Here is a 19,607-nt window from a genome sequence, read left to right as displayed (position 1 = left end):
TCTGTTTATTGTGATTGGAGTCTAGATGTAATGATAAACATAGTGAGATTATAGTTTTTTCTTCTTACAAATTAACACGGGGTGTATATACCTGTATATTTCTGGTGGAGCATGCTACTGGTAATCAGACACATCCACAAGATATGAGATGCATTAACTGCAATAACCGGACTGTTGTCCTGAAACTTGCTGAATACAGCATGATTTGCTCATTCTAATAGGCGCCTTTTATTCATTATTTACGTTAGAATGAATCTCTCATTCACGGGGGGTGGGGGGGAGGGGGGGAAAGAAGGAAAAAACCTGCAACACAGAGAAATTGGTGATAACACAGGGAAACATTTGCCGTGGGCATTGGTTGGAGTAGTTGTCATACATTTGTGTCATGATATAATGGCGTACTGTAGGCTATTCTTGTATGCATTATCATTCCGAGCTCGTTTGTCACTTGTCTGTGTAAATTCAACATCTTCCTCATCTGTGGGAGTTTATATATCTCCTTGCAGTTGACTGTAAACAAATTGCAAGTGCTGCTTGGCAGGTGACAGATAGATCCAGTTGGTTAGGTAAGGCTGTTGCAGTCTGAGTGCAATATGAAAAATTTACACATTTGAGAAATTCTAGGTTGCTGCTTTCTAGTGTAAAATTTGGGATATGACAGCAGATGTCAGATTTAAAAAGGAGAAGAATGAGATTCTGTGGGGGATTGAAGTAGTTCATTTTATTCTTAGGAAAAAAAATCCAGATACTTTGCTGGCTTGCTGCTGTAATTGGTTGCTTTGTGCACACTGTGTCAAATGAGCCCATATGCGGGGAATCCATTGCTATACTCTTTTAAGGCAGGGTTTGGTTTCTGATTTTCAGCATATGACAGCCTCTGAGTCTTACCTGGCACTCAAGCAGAGGCCTCCATCATGTACATCTGGATGGAGGTGCTTGGATTCTCCCCAGCTTCAGAGTGGCTGTGCACACACTCTGCAGTAGAGCTCACCGTAGCCTCAGGGCCTCAGCATATCTCTGGCTTGGATGATGGAAAACTTTAATAACACGTACAAAATTAATTTGGACCTTCTCCTAACACAAATCTTTGAAGTCAGTGGGAAGCACTGAGGATTTTTGGCATGCCAGCTCTTTATTTGTGTGTGTTCAGCTACTGTCCCTATTGATTTCAGTTGATGTGAGTCACTGTTGTTTCATAAGTACCTCTCTTCATATGTAAAAGCCATATGTATTTGTAACTTCTTGATGAGCAGCTTCTCACCTCGCAGTAGAGGAGAAAGGTGCTACACAAAAAGAATAAATTGGCAGTATAGCTCTTTGTGCCTTGCTAAGATAAGGCGCTAGCCATATGGCTCCAGTGCTAGGCACTGAGAAAGCAGCTGAGAACTGGAAGGTTTGGGGTGGGGGGTGTTGGTTGGTTGATTTGGCTTTATCAGGCACGTCTTTTAATTTATTTTTTTTTCCCTGCTCACTGAGAGCTGAGACCTTGTGGTTCTGTATGTCATTGTGCTTCATTCAGGATAAATCACATTGTAGTCTATAAGAGCATAGGAGAGGTTCCTGAGGTCGTCAAGGGCACCCACAGCCTTCCTTGTGTTATTTAATGACATTCATAGATTTACCGAATTCCCTTTTCAGTTAGGCTCCTTGTGCTGCCTATTACTTCTACTAGAAATTTGCTTAAAAAACTTCACTCTTCTGAAAATCTTCTCATTTTCTGTACAACCCTATTCCTGACCATGTTTTTCTCCTCTTTGTTCTTGTGCCAAGGGATACACTATCTTTAACTGTAAATACCTTTTCTTTTGAACGTTCATCCCTTTCTTCCCATAACACACACACACACATTTGCAAAATATGCATATCTACTTATAAGAACAGTATTTTTTTTTTCTCTAAAATGAACAAAGTTCTTCTAGTTCTCACATTAAGTTAGACACCTTTCTTTCTGGTCCAGTTTGAAGATGTCTTCCTTGACTGTATGTGATTCGAGCTATACAAATATCCCTATAATATTCTACATAAATTGTTGTCAAGATCTTCTTATACAATAGAGTTAATATTGCATATCCCTGTGGAAATATTTGGTTTGCATTGTTGTACAATCATATTAGCTTTTTTAAAAATAAAAAATGCACCAATGGTTCATGTTAATCCTGCTTATACTTGTCATCAATTCATCTAGTTTTTGCAGCTAATATACCCATATTTTCTTCTCAGTCATTTAGAACTGCTGATCATGCATAGTAAATGAGAAAACAAGATGGATAGAACAATAGAAAAATATGTAATCCAGTACATCATGGCATACAGAATTGGAGGCTCTAGTGCCTGGCCCCACCATTTTTTTTCCTTCAAAGAAAAAGTGTGTAGGAAAGGTCTCTTCCAACTGCTTTTTGAAAATACAAATTGTAAATCAGGTTAACCATTTTGAACACTATTGTATAGTTGACATGAACCAGCCAAATTCTTACTTCATTAGCTGAAAAAGAGTTAATAACTGCACTGTCTATAACTTTAAAATAATGATGCAGGTCAAAACAAATGGCATTTTTGTCAGTGATCACTCTACACCAGAATTCCAGTGCAAATATTCAGGAATATTTATGTTATAGGGTGAAGAAATATTAGAGATTTACTTATTATAAATGATGTTATTATATTGGAATCCTTTTATTCTTACTAACAACATCTGTTCGATCACATTGTGTGTATAACTGTCATTTCTATAAGACCAGCTTACGTCTTGAATTTACTTTCCATTTTAAACTTTACTAAATTATTTCCAAAAATTTAAAAGTGTACAGCTCATTGGCTCAATAGTCACACAAATCTCTATATTAATTTTGACCTCTTTGCTTATATTAGATCTGTTAAAATAGATTTTCATTATGATTTTGAGTTATTGTAAGTATGGTTTGAACAAATCCATTATAACTTTCCATATTTGCCCATTATTCTAGCAATGCATTCTTAGCATGAAAAAAATACACAGCCCCAAAATTTGTAAAGTCCTCAATCCCTTTTTTCGTTCTCTGCCTATAAGTTTGAAACCCCTGCCAGTCAGCATTGTTTAATGTATTGACCATTTCTTTTGGTGAGAAAGTGTATATATATAATAAGCATGTGATATATATATGTGTGCATATATCTAGACAAACAAGGGTAGCTTCCCAAAGGACTGGCTATGGATACATTATTTATTATGAATTACTGATGATCTTATAGCTCATGAGCAACAGAGCAAAAGAGAATGACGAGGTGGTATGAAAGCTCATCAATAACTTGAAGCAATAAATAATGTATTTGTCGTCTGTCAATTGAATATATTCCTTATGCTTTTTTTTTTTGTGTTTAATAATTATTTTGGAATGAGATAGGGAATTGCATGATCTAGATTCAAGGAAGTATTAAAAAAATCTCATTTTATTCTGTGGTACACCTTTGTTTTTGTTTAAATTATGCAGAGATACTGGAGATGAGCAACTATTCTCAATGAATAATTTATTTGAATTTAACCTCCTTTTCTGCTATTGGAATATTCAAACAATAGACCACAACTTATTCTGATTCATATGTTATTAAAATTTTATTTGACAGGTGTCTTTTTGAGTTTTTATTTTATATCTTGACAGCAATTATTTGAAAATGGAACTATGTACTCTAATTCTGCTGAAATACATGGGATGCTTTTTATCTCATCCTTGATTAGCTGTGATTTGCCTCATGAATCCCATGATACTCTGTGCCCTGGCTGCATGAAAACAAAAAAGATTATTACACGAACATTTTATGTACAGAAGTAAAGATAAGTTTCTACCAGTTCTCATGCACATAACACAGAAGTTTCTTTCAGGGATTGTATTGAATAACTGTGGAATGAAATGAATTAAATAACTTCCTCTAAGATTTCAAACATTCTTCCTTTGCAGGTTTTTAGCAAAGTTCACCATTGAGGCTCCATGTTTTATGTAATTTTTTTTACTCCACGTGGCATGATCTGCCTTTTCCTGACGTTCACCTGCCCAGTCCTGAAACTATGGTCTTCCAGTAGCTGCTTCTTTTACTATGGACTGAAGGTGAAAATTAAAGTTATAGGTGAGTCACAAAACAAACTAGATGCTACAGTATTACTCTTGTGTTTTCTAGAAAGACTGACTATTAGATGAACATGTTGGAGTGAGAGTTCCTATGTGAGGCTCAAAAGGTGAGCCTTGCTCTCAAGGTGTTTCTTTCATGATAGCTAGCAGTTTTGGCTCCCTTTTCAATCAGAGAGAGAGATAGCAACTACGGTAAGGACAATTCAGGTAACAAATGCTCTGGATTGTTTTCTGGATCACCTTGCTCGCTCTCATTGCTTATCACAGTGAGAGATCAGGAGACCAAATACAGGTTTTATCTAACTAAAATGTAGAGGATGCCAACAAAATAGGCGTTTCTAGGCAATGATCAATTTTATCCTAAAGGAGTGCAATGCTAAGGTGGCTAGCTCAAGGGGAAATCTTTACATCGCAGATATCTGATTTTAGGTAAATGAATCTTGGCTTATGTTAGATGTCTAAACACGGTGGGGTAATCTACATCACAGACTTTTTCAATGCAGCAGAGTCTGTGAGTGTGGATAGTAATAATAAGGGTTCAATTTTGCCTGGAAAAGCAAAATTCTTATTGCCTCGCTGGGAGCAGCTCTGCTGCTCACTCACTTCTCTTTATGAAGGTTTTTGTTACATGTTGCAGGTCAGATTTACTCCTGATCTGAAGTTCAGGAAAAAAGTCTGATTTTATTTTTGCTCAAAACCTCAGGTCAAGGCTTTGAAAGGAAGTAAAATGACCCCACGTTGACTACGTAGTCAAGGGTGTACCCTCTTGATACATGACATTTCCCAGGCTATCTTGTTATCAAACCCATGCTGCACTGGGGCATTTGTTCGCAATTAATATGAAGTAATAGAATTGATCTCATAAAAATGAAGTTGGGCAAACACTCCTTTTTTGCAGAATCCAACACAAGATTTCATATAATTTTGGGAATGATGGTGACAGGCGGCCTAATAATGTAATTTTATTTTCTGACAGAACAGCTTTTGTGGAAACTCAGGGACTCCCAGCTAGCATAATTTGCCATCTCTCCCTTGGATTGACACTGTTTTATTGCAGCTCAAGAATCTTGCCCATGACTCTTGTTCCACTCCAACTCTTGTGATTCCTGTGTGCCACATATATCCCTATTTTATTAAACCAAACTGAGAAGGAGGGGTCAGTTTCCTTTGTACCACTCCAGAAATACAAAACAACTTAATTGGCCAGAGCAGGCAGGTTTACAGCTGCTTTATGTTGACAGAAAGACACAGAGGAGCCAGAAGGTACCGCTGAAATGAGGTCTGTACCTGATAGTTGCAAGATGTATAAAGGAGTGTATGAATTGTAAATAAATTTAGATTCAACAATAAGTCTTTTCATAGCCTTTTCCTAGGGCTGGATTCTATTTCAATGTTCTTATTCTCTGAAAGAAAAAAAATATTATTCGGGGAAAAGTTCTATTCTGAATTGATGTTAGGGCTCTGTTTTCTGCTGTGTGATGCAGAATATTTTCCCTTCATTGGCAAAAAAGCTGGGAAGTCAGAGAGCCTGCAGTAAAAACCTGGTCACTGCATTTTTGAATTGTAGTAAAATGATGGTTAGTCCCAATAGTAGGTGGATGCAGCTGAAAGATGCTGCTTTGAAGAACCTAAAGCACTTGCTGGCACTAAGAGCTCCTACCAGAAGCCTTGCTGCCTTTAAGGACCTTTTCCTTAGAGGAACCCCTCTTAATTAAGCTTTGCTCCAGTTCTCAGATATTACATTTCACAATATTGAAAATAAGTATTTTGAGAATCAGAAGTGTGTATGTCACTTTGATATTTTCTTTATTCACAGCATCACTAAAACCCAAACAATAAAAAAATTATAACAGCAAATGTAACAGTTGCATTATGGGAAGAACTTTCTGATAAGTCATAATTTATTTTTCATGACACTATCTATCTGATATTCCCTTCCTCCACTCCACCTACCTAACCCTCAAAAGCAAAAGGGTGAAGGAAGGAGGATGGGAGGGAGTTCACAAGCAAATGAACCTTTGCATCTTAAAAAGGCTGTAGTTGCTGAGGTTACAAATCACTTTAGTCCTCAGACAACAAGGAGGAGGAATTTGCCATCAGCAGCAGTAGGGTTAATAAAAATATGTTCTGCTGTATCTAGCTTATTTTATAGATCTCTGTGCTTTTACAGAATTTCTGTAATAAGCATGTTGTGCCTGTCAGGGGTTGGTTTCTTCAGCAAAACCTTCTGAGTCACTTTCATCCCCAAAGTCTCAAACTTCCTGTCAAAACCTATAATTACCTCCCAGAGTCAAATCTGCCATTAACCATCTCAAAAAGTCTTTTGCTAAACCTTGTCACTCAGAGTGCTGAAAATGAGCAAGGACCTCCTGGATCTGTGCCACCTCCCTGGACTGTGTTGTCCTGTTCTGGGAAAATTGAGAATTAACTAAAATAAGCTTTGCAGAAATAACAAGGCTTTCAAACAATAATACTGTATAATGTGAAGGTACTCCAGATGTCTTTCTTCCTCTTTCACTTTTTTCTTTCATGAAAGGTAGACACTCATCTTCCATCCTTTGCTACAATACATCTATAACAATTAGAGGGGGCATTATGTGTGAAATATTTTTTTCCCGTGTCTATATTTTGCAGACTGGACCCAGTCAAAAGGCTAAAGAGAGGATTTTTTTTTTTTCCTATTTGGTTATAAAAAAACAAGGTAAAGGCTGTTATCTGTGTTAAATATTTCAGGGCATGTAAAGCAACTTATTTAGGAAAACAAAAAGAAAATAAATCTTCAATCAGAGGTGATTCTCCTTATTCTTTTATTTTTCTTCCCTGTTCTTTTTCATCCCCATTTTTCACTTTTTTCCCTTAGGAAAAAAAAAAAAAAAAAGAAGAATCTATGGCAGAAAAAGAAAGGAAAAATACTGTTTGTTGAAAATAATGTTTGCAAAGCACCCAGAAAATTACAAGGAATAAACTTTTTGTTTTTTGAAAGAATACAATGTTGTGTTTGAAATCAGCAATATATATTTGCTCAAAAATATCAGGTAGCCTGAACAGTAACAGCAAAAAAAATACACTGCTATTTTAATAAGTAAAGGAGGAAAATCTCCTTCCCTGTATTGTTAACTCCAAAGTGTACACTGAGTTAAAATCACTATGAAAATGAGAGTTTCAAGGACAGTAACACTTTGGTATTTTAAGTATTTATCTATTTGATATGGAAAATTTGCCAGCACAGGTGAAAGAACAATGTGGACAATTAATGCTATTTGCAGGACACGTGCAGACTGAGAGCTCCATGCGTATGTCTACATGATGATCATCATGTGAACGAAGGCCAGTGTTAAAAAGGAGGATTCCTGATGACTCTCTCTCACCACCTGGCATTTTTTTCAGCACCTGACGAATTTATTTGATTTAACTAAGGTAGATCAAAGCCAAAGTCTGATGTGGGGTTTTTTGCCCCACACTTTTTTTTTGTTTGTTTGTTTATTTGTGGTTTTTTTTTTGTTCCTGGAGGAAGTGAAGTAAACTAACTGACATTTGTCAGTATTTTGTCAGTATATTTGAGACTACTATCAGCATTCTGGCTGGCAAAACCAAAATAGAGTGAAAAACTAGTGGAGAAGCAGTGGTAGAGCATGGATGACCAAGCTCTGGAAAAGGAAAACACTTCCTATGCAGCTAGCCTCTGGTGCTCTTCTCCAGGTGCTGCCATGCACCTGCATGCCTTTAAGAGGAGAACTGAGTTCAATGTAAAGACACCAAAATGGTTTTCTTGGGTCATTGTGAAGAAGTTTCGTTTCAAACAAACAAGTGGACACATTTCTGGGTCTGCTTTATTTGTACCCGGGCTGCTCTGGCATCCTCATAGTTGAGGGAATCTACGAGTCACCCTGTGTAGCTGGACACTGGGCTCAGGAAAATACGCTTTGGTCAAGAGCTAGGTCCTCAAGTGCCACAATGTTAAGTCTTTCCCAAGGTTTTCTGTAGTCCAATTTAAACCATTACAGAGGAATGCAATGGTAACCCATATATTCATCTTACCATGCATGGGATTTCCCAAGTAGCGGGTTCCCAATGCTGAAATTCCCCAAGCGTACTTCTAAGCTGTTCTTTTCCCGTAGAACATGTGGGAATTCTAAAGCTTTAAGGGTTCAGGTGGTGCCATCATTTTGGAACATTTGCATCCCAATGTGAATGATCTGACAGTTCCCTGAAATTCAAATGTCCTCTGAAGCTTTATTTCAAATTCATCACTGTCATTGGATTGTAAGAAGACACTAGTTAGAAAGAAGATAGATATAAAAAACCCGTCACTGTCCAAGTGGCTGAAGGTTTTGTACCGATTTGTAGGTAACTCAGAGGAAGGGAATCCATGCAGCAAAGGAAGAAAAGGAGGGAATTATGTTATGAACCAAGGTGGACACTATGGATGTTCTGCTAGAACAGAGCTAACTGATTTTCATTTAGATAACTATCTAAGTAAGAAGCATAAGGCTAATTGGAAAGTGATTATTCAGCATAGTACAAATCTTAGTGAAGATAATGAGAAGGTTGATTAGTGAGTTGAGACGAATTAGAAGGATGAACCTGCTACAGTCTGTTGTGATTCCTGAAATGAGTATCAAATGTGAAATATGCAACTGGAAATATTTTAGAAATTTGTGTATAGATTTGCATCTGCAAAAATGAAAAGGAGTATAAAATAACATTATTTTATTGGCTGATGGTAGGAGAAGTAAAACAAAAGAAAATAGCTTTCATTTAGGGAAGAATCATGGATACGGTCAGGGATCAGAGGGTGCATAATTCCAATCATTTTTATCAGCCTCTGATATATGCCTCATTCTGGGTTCAGTCCTGCACAGAGAACCTTGATTTTGTGTCAGCTTTTCATCCTACCTATCCAGGTAACATCCCTGCAATTGCAGTTCTCCTTGCATTCTTCCACTGCCTGAGATGGCTCTCACTGCCTTACTTCAGTGACTGGGGTATTTTCCTTATCACTGGTGTTTCTCCATAGCCCAACTCCCTCACTAGTGAATTGCTGCTACCCTGAGAGCTGGACCCCAATTTTTCAATGACTCTGGGATCTAAAAATCTAATCAAAGTGTTTCTGTTCCCTGTCTGTCAGAGCTACCAAGACCCATTTTCCACTTGAAAGGGTAAACAGATATCCATTTCTACCAACAGCGTTTGTACTGACAGCAAGGGAGAATCATGAGCCTGTGACTACAAACCCTGTAACTTGACTAAGGAAGTTAGGCAGACTTTAGCATGGCTATCAACTTAAATTCTGAAGCAGTTTTTCAAATTATTTTCTGTTGTGTGTATGCATCTTGCCAATATTTTTCTGTGCACTTATGTTTTAATATTTTGAATACTTTTTATATATTTGTAATTCTGTAAGTAGGATACATTTTAAAATGATTTTGCAGAGTAATATCTTATAATATGAAGAATATAGACTCTGCCAAATGATTAAGTAAATTAAAGCAGTAGGTAAGGGAGCTGGTTAGGCAGAACGTTGATTTGTGAAAAGAAATATTATGGCTGACATAGAAATCTGTATAGAAATTAGAGCCATAAAATGGTAAGTTGACTCTAGGATGCTACAGAGAGAGTTTACATCTCTAGGGTAGTTAAAATAAAATAACACAGAATCAGCAAATGTTTTTATACATTGGAGAATCCTATAATAAGGCAGGATATTTGATCCTGGCAGATTTTTAATTACTCAGATGTTGATTTGGATGCCACTCAATAGAAAAATGAAGAGGAGGAACACGTTTTGAGAGGTATTTCAGGATTGCTTTCTTCCATGGCTTATTGAAGCATTCAGATGGTTAGAGGCTATTTTGGACCAAGTCCTAGAAAATATACCAAGTATGATTAATAGGACTGAATCACAGAAACACCCAGGACATTACAATATCATTAGTTCAAAATATTCTTGGGGGCTGGTGGAAGTAAAGTGAACATTCTGGACTGCAGGAAAACTGACTTTGAGAAAACATGAAATGCTCTAACAGGTTTTGGTTAGTATTTTATTGGTCAAGATTTTATTATGCAGAGGAATTCTAGTGGAGACTCTAGGAAGTGTTTTAGAAACAGTTGGTGAAGCGATTAAAATCCATCCCAGTTCAGTCTAGAGGGAAAAAAGGCAACAGATGCAAGTTTGTTTAAGTGGCAATGTAAAAATAATTATAAACAGAAGGCTTCTTAAAAAATATATAGAAAAAGTAGTAAAGAGTGGATTGGGAAATCTCTAAAAAGAAGCATAACCAAGTCAAGAACATTATTAGTAGCACTGAATGTCAAATTGTAAAGGGTATTTCAACCAACAAAGGATTCTGCTGCTGTGTTTACAATAAAGGAAAAATAAAATGGGAAAGCAGTCTACTTAATAGGGAGACTGGGGAACCAAAAAACAGGCTAATAAAATAACAGATTTAAAGAAGAGACTGTAGATGGCAAACTGCTTGGGGCAAGGGTTATGTTTCCTAATTAAATCAGTTATCAACACTTAACGTTGCATTTAACACATCCAGAGCTCTGCACTATCTGATAACAGATGCAGGGGAGTAATCCCAGCACCATTTTACAGGTAGAGAAGCAGGGGCAGAGATGAGCTGAGGCTGCTGCAGAACAAATTGGTAGCACTGATGAAACTAGAAGTCTTTTTGATTGGCAGTTCCCTGCCTCTCTGGTCCCATTCTTATTGCATTGCCAAATCTGATTGTAGGTGGGGGGTGCTAACAAAATAACCCAGCAAAACAAAAGAACAGGAAGAAAATTAATTCTCCAGTTTTGCAAACCTTTCCACCATGGCAGACACCTTTCACAGCTGGAATGAAGCCAGCCATGGTGCATGTTTCCACTCAACTGGAACAGTGTTCAGGAGGATGTCTGGAGTTCCTGTAGGACCTGGGAACATGTGGAATAGTTTGGGACATCTGAGAAGGCAGGGAGCTGCTCACACTTGCCAGGTCAGAGACCATACGTGTGTTCATGTCATAAAGAGCCCAACTTGTATATCTAGGCTGCAAGCAGCCTTCCTTCCTCCCTTCCTCCCTCCCTACTCCCTTCCTTCCTTCCTTTCTTCCTTCCTTCCTTCCTTCCTTCCTTCCTTCCTTCCTTCCTTCCTTCCTTCCTTCCTTCCGTGCCTCTACTGCTGCCATATTTGTCTAGTCCAAGAGAAAAAATATGGATCCCAGCTTGTAAAACACATGTATGACTTAAAATTGTCAATGTTTTCTCCAGATTCAAAGAGACCACTCTTCTGGTTGAAGTTGAGAAGAAGTTTATGTTTTAAAAAGATTCAGGGCCATGGTCTTCATGACATAGACCTGACAATAAAAGAAAATTTCTGGTGTCTTGAAGAAAGAGAAATAACTGGAAGGCAAATAATTCATATCTATGAGAGTTCAAGAAAATGAAGTCAGAAACAGATTAAGTCTTTGGGAAATTACTTTCCAAATTCCTTTATGAGAGCACTAGAAACTTGCAAACATGATGTCATTAGTCTGAGGTAAGTCTGTGACATTAATTGTGGAAAAATACTAGCAAAAGTGTGTAGAGTCATTGATAGAGCATGCTGTGGTACTTAATTTCTTTAGGGATAAGTAACAAATTTATGAGAGTCTGGTATTGCTTAATCAAATTGTCATTTTTTTCCTCCATTTTTTACCATGTCATGTTGTCTGCATTCAGCATAGAAACAGCTGACATAATTTTATTTTTTAATGTAGATCATTTTCACCCTTGAAAGTAATTAATTTCATTAAGGAGGTATCTTGGTGAAGGAGGCAAAGATATTTTTACCCTTTTCCCTTGAAGAAGGAATGGTGGGAAGACTCTTCCCACCATTTCATGAAGTGATACATCTAGATGTATGGTTTGGGCTTGTCTCTTTCTCTCTTCTGGCTGCAGCAGAGCCAAGGTAGACTGCCCCTCCTGTGGGGCTTTGTATGGCCACAGCTTGTCTCCTCATGTCAGAGACTGCTGAAACACATTCCTTCTGTCTTTGACATACTACACATCACTTTTGAGAGCAGGACTGAAGCTTGCAGGTCAATTCTTTTTCATCAATGGTAGTGCTACTTTTTTGTGTGATGATGTCCTGGTTTTCAAATTGCCCAAATATTTTCTAAAAAAATATCAGGCAAAAGGTTACTTGTGAAGGAGCACAATTTCGGGCTGAGATCAACCAAATGGAAGTGTACAAACAAATATGTCAAAATAATTCAGATTTTGAGACAGGTTTTGCTTGTTGTATTTCGCTTTATGTTGTATTTATCTTTTTCTGTTCTTTCATTCTCTTCAGTAAATTTCCTAAAAGCCTGATGATATGGTTTACACTGGACTTGGGTAGGGAATATCTCTATCCATCAAACAGCAATGTCCCGGTTTTGTTAAAAACAAGACCAGTTCTATTTTAGTGGATTTTTCCTTTCAGCTAAGTTCTTCTAAGTATCTTCTAAGTAACTGCACTTTTCTGAATTTAGCTACATGTTTTTTGAGACCCTGCACTCCAGAACTGATAAGATGACCAGTGGAATGCAGAAGAGCCCCATATTTAGGTTTATTGCTATAACAACCAAGAATTCTGATAAGGGGGCATATTTGCAAGGAGGGGCAGACAGAACAGCTGACTAAAACTGACCGAGTATTCCATCCTATCCACATCACACACCCTATAAAAGTGGGAGATCACGAGGGTCTCACTCTCTTTGATCATGGCTGACATCTGAAGAGGACCCTGCCTGTCATCCATGTGATCCAAGGCCTGGATCCAGACCCTTCATCCCTGAATCTGGCTCTGGTTTGCTGTGGAGTGCCGCCCAAGACTTCCGGGTGCCTACCCTGCACTACCCCGGGATATTCAGAGTTGGTTTTGTATATTTTCTGTATTTTCTCTGTTTATTAGCAGCATTAGTAAAGCCTTTACAACTTTTTTTTTCCAACTTACAAGACTATCTTCCTTATCCTTCTATCACCTTTTTCCTATGCAGAGAGGGTTGGGGTAACAGAGAGCATGTGCCACAGTTTATTGTCACCTTGCATTAAACCTTGACAAGCAGAATGGTACAGAGGTTTCAGAAGACTTTTGCCTTCACCAGCACTCCCACAGGGTTGTAAAGAACTGAACGTATAGCTGCTCAGCAGGTGTAGAGTCTTCTTGACTGAGGACTGCTACCCCTGCAATAGCAATCTTGGAGCTAAGTGACTGCTGCAGGATTACTGTTTCAGTTAGAAGAAAAATTAATCTGTAAATATTCACTATAGGGTCTGGAAAATCAGACTTATAGACTACTACCAAGTTATTTATTCATATAAATATCTTACTCTTTGTTCACTCTACCTGATACTGTGTTCCCTTTCTCTTAAATTGTGGTGGCTCTTTTGCATGCAACATCAGGGTTTGTGCCTCAGGAAGCAATGTGTTTCTGGAACACACCAACAAAATATTGAGGTAATTCTGGAAATACAGGATGATGAGTAAGTCAGTGATTCAACTTGCAAGAGTGATTCATTAGTGTTGGAGTGTGACTTTGCTGCTGAGGACTGCACTGAGTAGTAGCTTACTTGTGGAGGTCATCATTCCACTTGCTTTGCCAATTTTATGTCCTGAGCTTTCTCCAGCTGTTTGCACACATTGACTTGTACTTTCTATAGTATATGGCTCACTGAGAATAAGAAAATCATTTAACAGTGATAAATAGCTACCTTATGAAGGCTCCATGACCCAGTTAGACACTGCACTTCTCCCTGTCAAATTACATCTATTGTCAGTCGAGTCTCTTGCTAAAATCCTTAAGTAGTTGTGTTTTTCGTCATGAGTATGAATTATTCACCAACATACACTGAACAAAAAGGGCTTTTGAACCTAATCAAAAAGCAAATACAGAATATCTCTGAGAGATGTAAAAATGCTTATAATGCTCAATAAGTTGCATTCCCATGTAGTGTCTCCACCTTGAACCCCACCAAGTAGCATCTTCAGGTTTTGTTAGTATGGACTACCTCTTCCTTCATGAGATGATAAACACTGACCAACCATAATACTGGTTGTTCTAGCACAGTTTACTACTGATAGCCTATCTGTTAACAATAAAAAAAAGAAAAAGGAATGATTTGCAATAGGATCAGAAGCTGCCATGTTACTGGTCCAAACAGATGAAAATCTGAAAATTTCATTTGATGTATTTATTTAGAACACCAAAATCACTATTTTTTTTATTAGCTCCCAGGAAGTTCGCAACAATTTGTCTTCAGAAAACACCATAATAATGAATATAGCCTTGATATCCTCTCTTCCACTCAGTTTCTGAAGGTGCCACAAGTAGGCTAAAGTGTATGCTTGTGTGTCTAAGAGGAAATGGATGACAAACAAATAACAACAGCAATTGCAAGTTGAAGACACAAGTGACAAAAAAGAGGTTTTATTGTTTAACAGTCCTTGAATCCCTGACGGCGTGTAATGGCACTGGAAAAGACAAGCAGGCTATAGAGGTATCCCCATAAGTAAACTGGAATTGAAATGCTATTGTTTGCTACACAAGCTACTGACCAGACTTCAGCTAGTTCAATGTATTTGGTTTCAGCGACCTTTTCAAACAAGGAGTATTGCCTTGCTGAAGGTACACAGCACAACGTGAAGGATAATTCAAAGTGATGCGAAGAAGATATTCTTTATGGTATATAATAAAAAACAGGACTATATTGTGGATAGTTATATTTATGATCCAGCAGAAGTCTGTAACATGTATGTTTGTGGGGCACTTTTTAGGAGGAAGCAATTTTCTAACTAAATGGAAATTACTCTTACTGGAAACTAATGAAGGAAAAATATAAATGAAACTTCCTTTCTTATTTTTTTATTAGATAAAGCATCTCATAGCTGAACATGGCTAAGCTGGTTTTCCAAAAAGAGGTTCATAAGTTTTAAGCTCCTGACCCAGGAAAGTTGTGAAACACATTGTTTAACTTGAAGCACATGAGTTGCATTTTGAATTCAGTAGGTTTACTTGAATTTGTATGTGTACTTAAGTGCATGGCTGCGCTGGGAGCAAAGCTTTGTGGGGAAGGATTTGTAACTTTCTGTTGTTGATATTGCTGCAATGCAAATAGGAAGTAGTAGTAATTATTGTGCTGTTTCACAGTCATTATTAAAATAATACTTTGTGCAGTCTGTTGGCTTCTTTGTTTCAAGAGTATCTTACTGGTAATTTTGGTTATATAATTTTTGCCTTGTTCCTTCAAGGTTCTGCCACAATGTTAATAAAACATTTGCTTGCATTTCTTCTTTTGGTCTTAAAGAGTAACTTAGTGGGACAACTAAAGAAGGAGTCATCTAGCAGTAGAAAACAACAATGGCAAAGAAAAACTAAGACATTTAAAAATAACTCTCAGCTGCTACCCCAGAATTCAAGGTTTGTTAGGGTTGGGTTTTCCCTCCCTGTAAATGGTATTACCTCACATATTATACCTCATGTACACAGAGATGCATGTTGGCATGAGACATGCAGCTAAAATTTACTACCAGATACTAAAAATTAAAAATGAAAAAAAAAAAAATCTGTAAAGTAAAAGGCTCTCTGTTTTCTGTCTCATACTTTAATACAGAAGAAGGTGCTCAGGTAACATATGACATATTCATAGTGTTTCACATGTCCAGAACTAGTTAGCCACATGGTGCCTGGTCCATACAATTAATCTGACTTAGACAGACTAACCTACAAGAAGTGCACTCCAGGACCTCATATCACATTTATTGCTTGTATGGATGCAAGCTGTATCAATTCTGGTCTGCACTCGCAGTGGGATCTCTGCCTCTCAGGGTTTGGTCACACATGTATGATGACTACTTGTCTAGGATTTTCTAAGCTACCCTCTTTCAAGAAAATTGATTAAAAAAAATGACTAGCCAAAGGGGTATGTTGAATGGTAAAATCTACAAGTTAACTCATAGGGTTTTAATAGGAAACCTATTAAAGCTATGTCTTGCAATTACCAACAGTTCAGTGCTTATTTTGTTTCCCTGGGGAACAGCTTAGTGTGAAAAGCAGCAATATATTTGACAATAACTTATTTGTTGGCAATTAATAAAACAATTGGCAATTAAATACAACATGGTAGCTATTTTGCATGGTTGATCCTTCATATGCAAGTGTGGTACAAACAGGCATTCCATCTTCTGTGCCCCCATGGTTGAGAAGTCAATTAGAGCAACAGACATTTTTTGGAAAGGGAAATTTTACTTCATTGTATGAAAATTTAGAATATGTACTTATCTAAATATAACACAAAGAAAGGCTCTTGAAGTAGCTTGCAAATGGAAGGGACGCAAATTTTTGTCAGGATTGTACACCTGGAAAAAATATTGAGGTGAGGACCATGAGATAAAATTGTGAGCTGGTGACAGCCTTAAAAATTGCCCTAATTGATCATGAGACTGTGAGGCTCATCTAACTGTTGCTAGGACCTTGAAAGGACTGGCACTCGATCTTGTAATTCCATATTACGGAGCGAACCTGCAGTGTTTGTGACCTTGCAAAATCAGTTTGAGCCAGGCTGACTTTTAAAGCCTTAAATCAAGATCCCGTCAGAATGAGATGATTCTTGTAAGAATGATAACACACAGATAAGGCAAAATGAAATCTAGTTGGTTCTTGAAATGACTTGGAAAAACTCTGGCAATGGACATGTCAATCACATGGCCTTCTGCAAAGGTTAAATCTCAACCTCCCTGTGATTCAAGAGTGTGTACACCTTGGCAATTGTTTCCAACACAAATACTACAGAAAAGCAAGAAATTTCTGTTAGAAACTGGAGTGAGGTAGCTTGAAATAGGCTTTTTAGTTTTACTTGGGAAGTTTCTGTCAGAAAAATTGGAGAAAGTGATTGTTTTGGACAGTAGCTAGTCTCCAGACATATTGACACTAAGCACTTCCCTGCTTGCTCATATATTTGAAATGTAGAGCTAAGTCAGAGGGCTATATATCCCAGCTAAAACTGGGGGATTTACAAATGCTTTAAAGTGAACCTGTGCGTTCAGGGTTCCAGGTAAACTTTTTCAAATCCTTACCACAAATTCCAAACGTAGTATTTTCCCAATGGACAATTTCTTCCCTGTTTCCTCATTACTCTTAAGTTAGATATGCCAGCTTTTAAAATGTGAAAACATGAGAACTTCTGATTATTTACAACGAAAGTATATTAGTAGACTACCATTGTTCTTCACCCCAAGTCTATACAGTATCCTAGTATTTCTAGAACAATGTAATCTGTCACTTGTTTCTAAATGTGTTTCTTTTTCATGTTCCTGGCCATAGCTGGAATGCTATAACTAAAAGTACCTTGCTCCCAAATGAAATTAAATTACAGTGCAGAAAACATTTCTGGCTGGACTCCAAACTGAATTTCATTGAAGTGTGGCATTGCCTTTCATTACAAGTAAAAGCAGAGAGGAACCTAAGACTCATTCTGACACTGTGGCAGCTAGTTACAAATCACTTATTTACTTTTTATGAGGTAAAAAGGATAGGTAATAAAAGTAAGCAATGTGTTTATTGAGAACTTTTAAATTCCTATTCCAGAGGTGAATTTGATATTAGATATATTTTCACACTTAGTAGGGAATAAATTTTGTATGACAAAGAAACTTGTCAACACAGGTGATCCAGGTTTATGTTATCTTCCCTTGCAGCTCTTTACAGAACCCATTACACATATCATCATATTCTGTAAATCCGAAGCTTGGAGAGGTTTCTTAGTTCCTAACAAGGGTATTTGTTTTCACCAACCAGGATCCTCTCAACACTGCAGATCCAGCTTCCCCACCATAACCCACCATTCTGTCTCTCCCCTGCCACTTCTGCCACTCCTTTACCATACCCCTTTTAATCTTTACAATACTCATACAAATGGAGTGCTGAAATTGAGCCTCTCCTGGGGAACAACTGGCTGGCATGGATCTTCATTGTTCCCTCTCATACCTCAGCCAGGCATGTTGCAGACAGAAAACCTTCCTAGAAATACCATTCTCTCCCATTTCCTTCCTTCCTCCCCTGTAATTTCGTGCTAGTGCACTATAGAGTACATTCCCAGGGAACGCTTTTAAACCTTTTTCTCCTCTGTTTCCTCTTCTTTGCTAAATTTGTTCTAAGCAGATCAAATCTGATAGGTAGCTGATGTTATAGAAGAAACTCTGTTGGAGTTTTCTGAGAGGCAGAATACAGAGCAGATCTGCTCAAAAATAGAAAATCTTCAAGGCAGTTTTGCTGGGTTCAAAATAATTTTGTCTTTTAAAGTATCTCTACAAAGAATTCTGTTGGGCCTTTTGATCTGGGATGAGAATTAACAGAGACAGTGACTTTGCTGTCTTTAGGAATGCTTGATAGAGACTTCTCCACAAAACACTCTTTATGTTTTGTTTTTCTAGGTACCTATACACTGTTGTGTTTGATGTTACCCTGTCATTCACAGCAGGTGAGTTTGTAATTTGTTTTCCAGAATTTGGACTATGTGCTAAGCCTTCTGGAATAAAGAAAGAAAGCAAAAGATTATTGATATGCCTCAAAATTCAACCTTTCAGTTTTGAGAATTATACTTCCACCACTGTCATGGAATAGGAGTGAAATCTATTTTAGAAGGTTAGTTCTTTGTTTCATAGCATTCATACAAACCCTTGTTCCAGTTGGGATGTATTTGAAAAAAAACATAATATGCATTAAAAATGAAAACAAAACAAAACAGCAGATTCAAAAGTACATCACAGACAGGAAAAAAAAAAACAAACCACCTGATTTGCTCAAAAGGTGGATGAATCCTAGAAAAAAAGAGTGAAGTTTTCCAAAAACAAACCGGTATATCCAACAACCTTATCATCCTTGGAAGGACTGTATGCTTATGTCTGTGTGAGTTAACTGTGAACAGGAGGGTTCCCGGGCATGGATTCCAACTTTCAGAGAATGATACAAGTCTTTGCCCTTAAAAAGCTTCATCCCTCACATCCTGGCTACATGCAAGTTGCCTACCAATACCAGGTCTGGAAGGACCTAGTTCCTTGGCTGTACCTAAGAACTGCTTGTAAACAATAAAGGGAGCATTGGCTAAAGGTCATCTGGCTCTGCTAATGGTATAACAGTATTAAACACCATATTCCAGTTCCCAAGCAGTGCTTTGTTTTGATGTATACACGTTTATAAATATTTGTATGTGTCCCTTCTGGTTCCAAATAGCAAAGAAAGCCACTGCTTTTATTCATCTGCCACTAAAATACCAGAACTTCTCTCTTTACAGGGGAGAGAATTCTCCTCACTAAACCTTTAGCCTTGGACAAAACTAATTTTCTGTATCTAATGTAAAGATAAATAAACTGACTCTAAAATGAGGATGATTAACATATTGACAGAATTACTCATATATATTATACAAGATCAGAATGAGTCTCTCACAAGTTTTATGGAGAAAAAGCAAGTTTCAAAGTGATATTTTCGGTGTTTGCTT

At 37.5% G+C, this 19,607-nt stretch overlaps 1 long non-coding RNA gene across 2 annotated transcripts in view; it reads left to right on the top strand.

Annotated features, from left to right (window-relative positions):
• Positions 1-12,718: 12,718 nt before the first annotated feature.
• LOC139827005 (uncharacterized) overlaps positions 12,719-19,607 on the top strand; it is a 42,770-nt gene continuing 35,881 nt past the window's right edge. For both annotated transcript variants that reach the window (XR_011737181.1, XR_011737180.1), the window contains exons 1-2: positions 12,719-12,983; positions 18,541-18,587. This is a non-coding gene — a long non-coding RNA (uncharacterized lncRNA). The remainder of the gene's footprint in view (positions 12,984-18,540; positions 18,588-19,607) is intronic.

The sequence above is a fragment of the Patagioenas fasciata genome, chromosome 1, assembly GCF_037038585.1.
Source record: "Patagioenas fasciata isolate bPatFas1 chromosome 1, bPatFas1.hap1, whole genome shotgun sequence".
NCBI lineage: Eukaryota > Metazoa > Chordata > Aves > Columbiformes > Columbidae > Patagioenas > Patagioenas fasciata.
The sequence above is the reverse complement of the archived record's forward strand: the minus strand, read 5'-3'. Positions and strand labels throughout refer to the sequence as shown.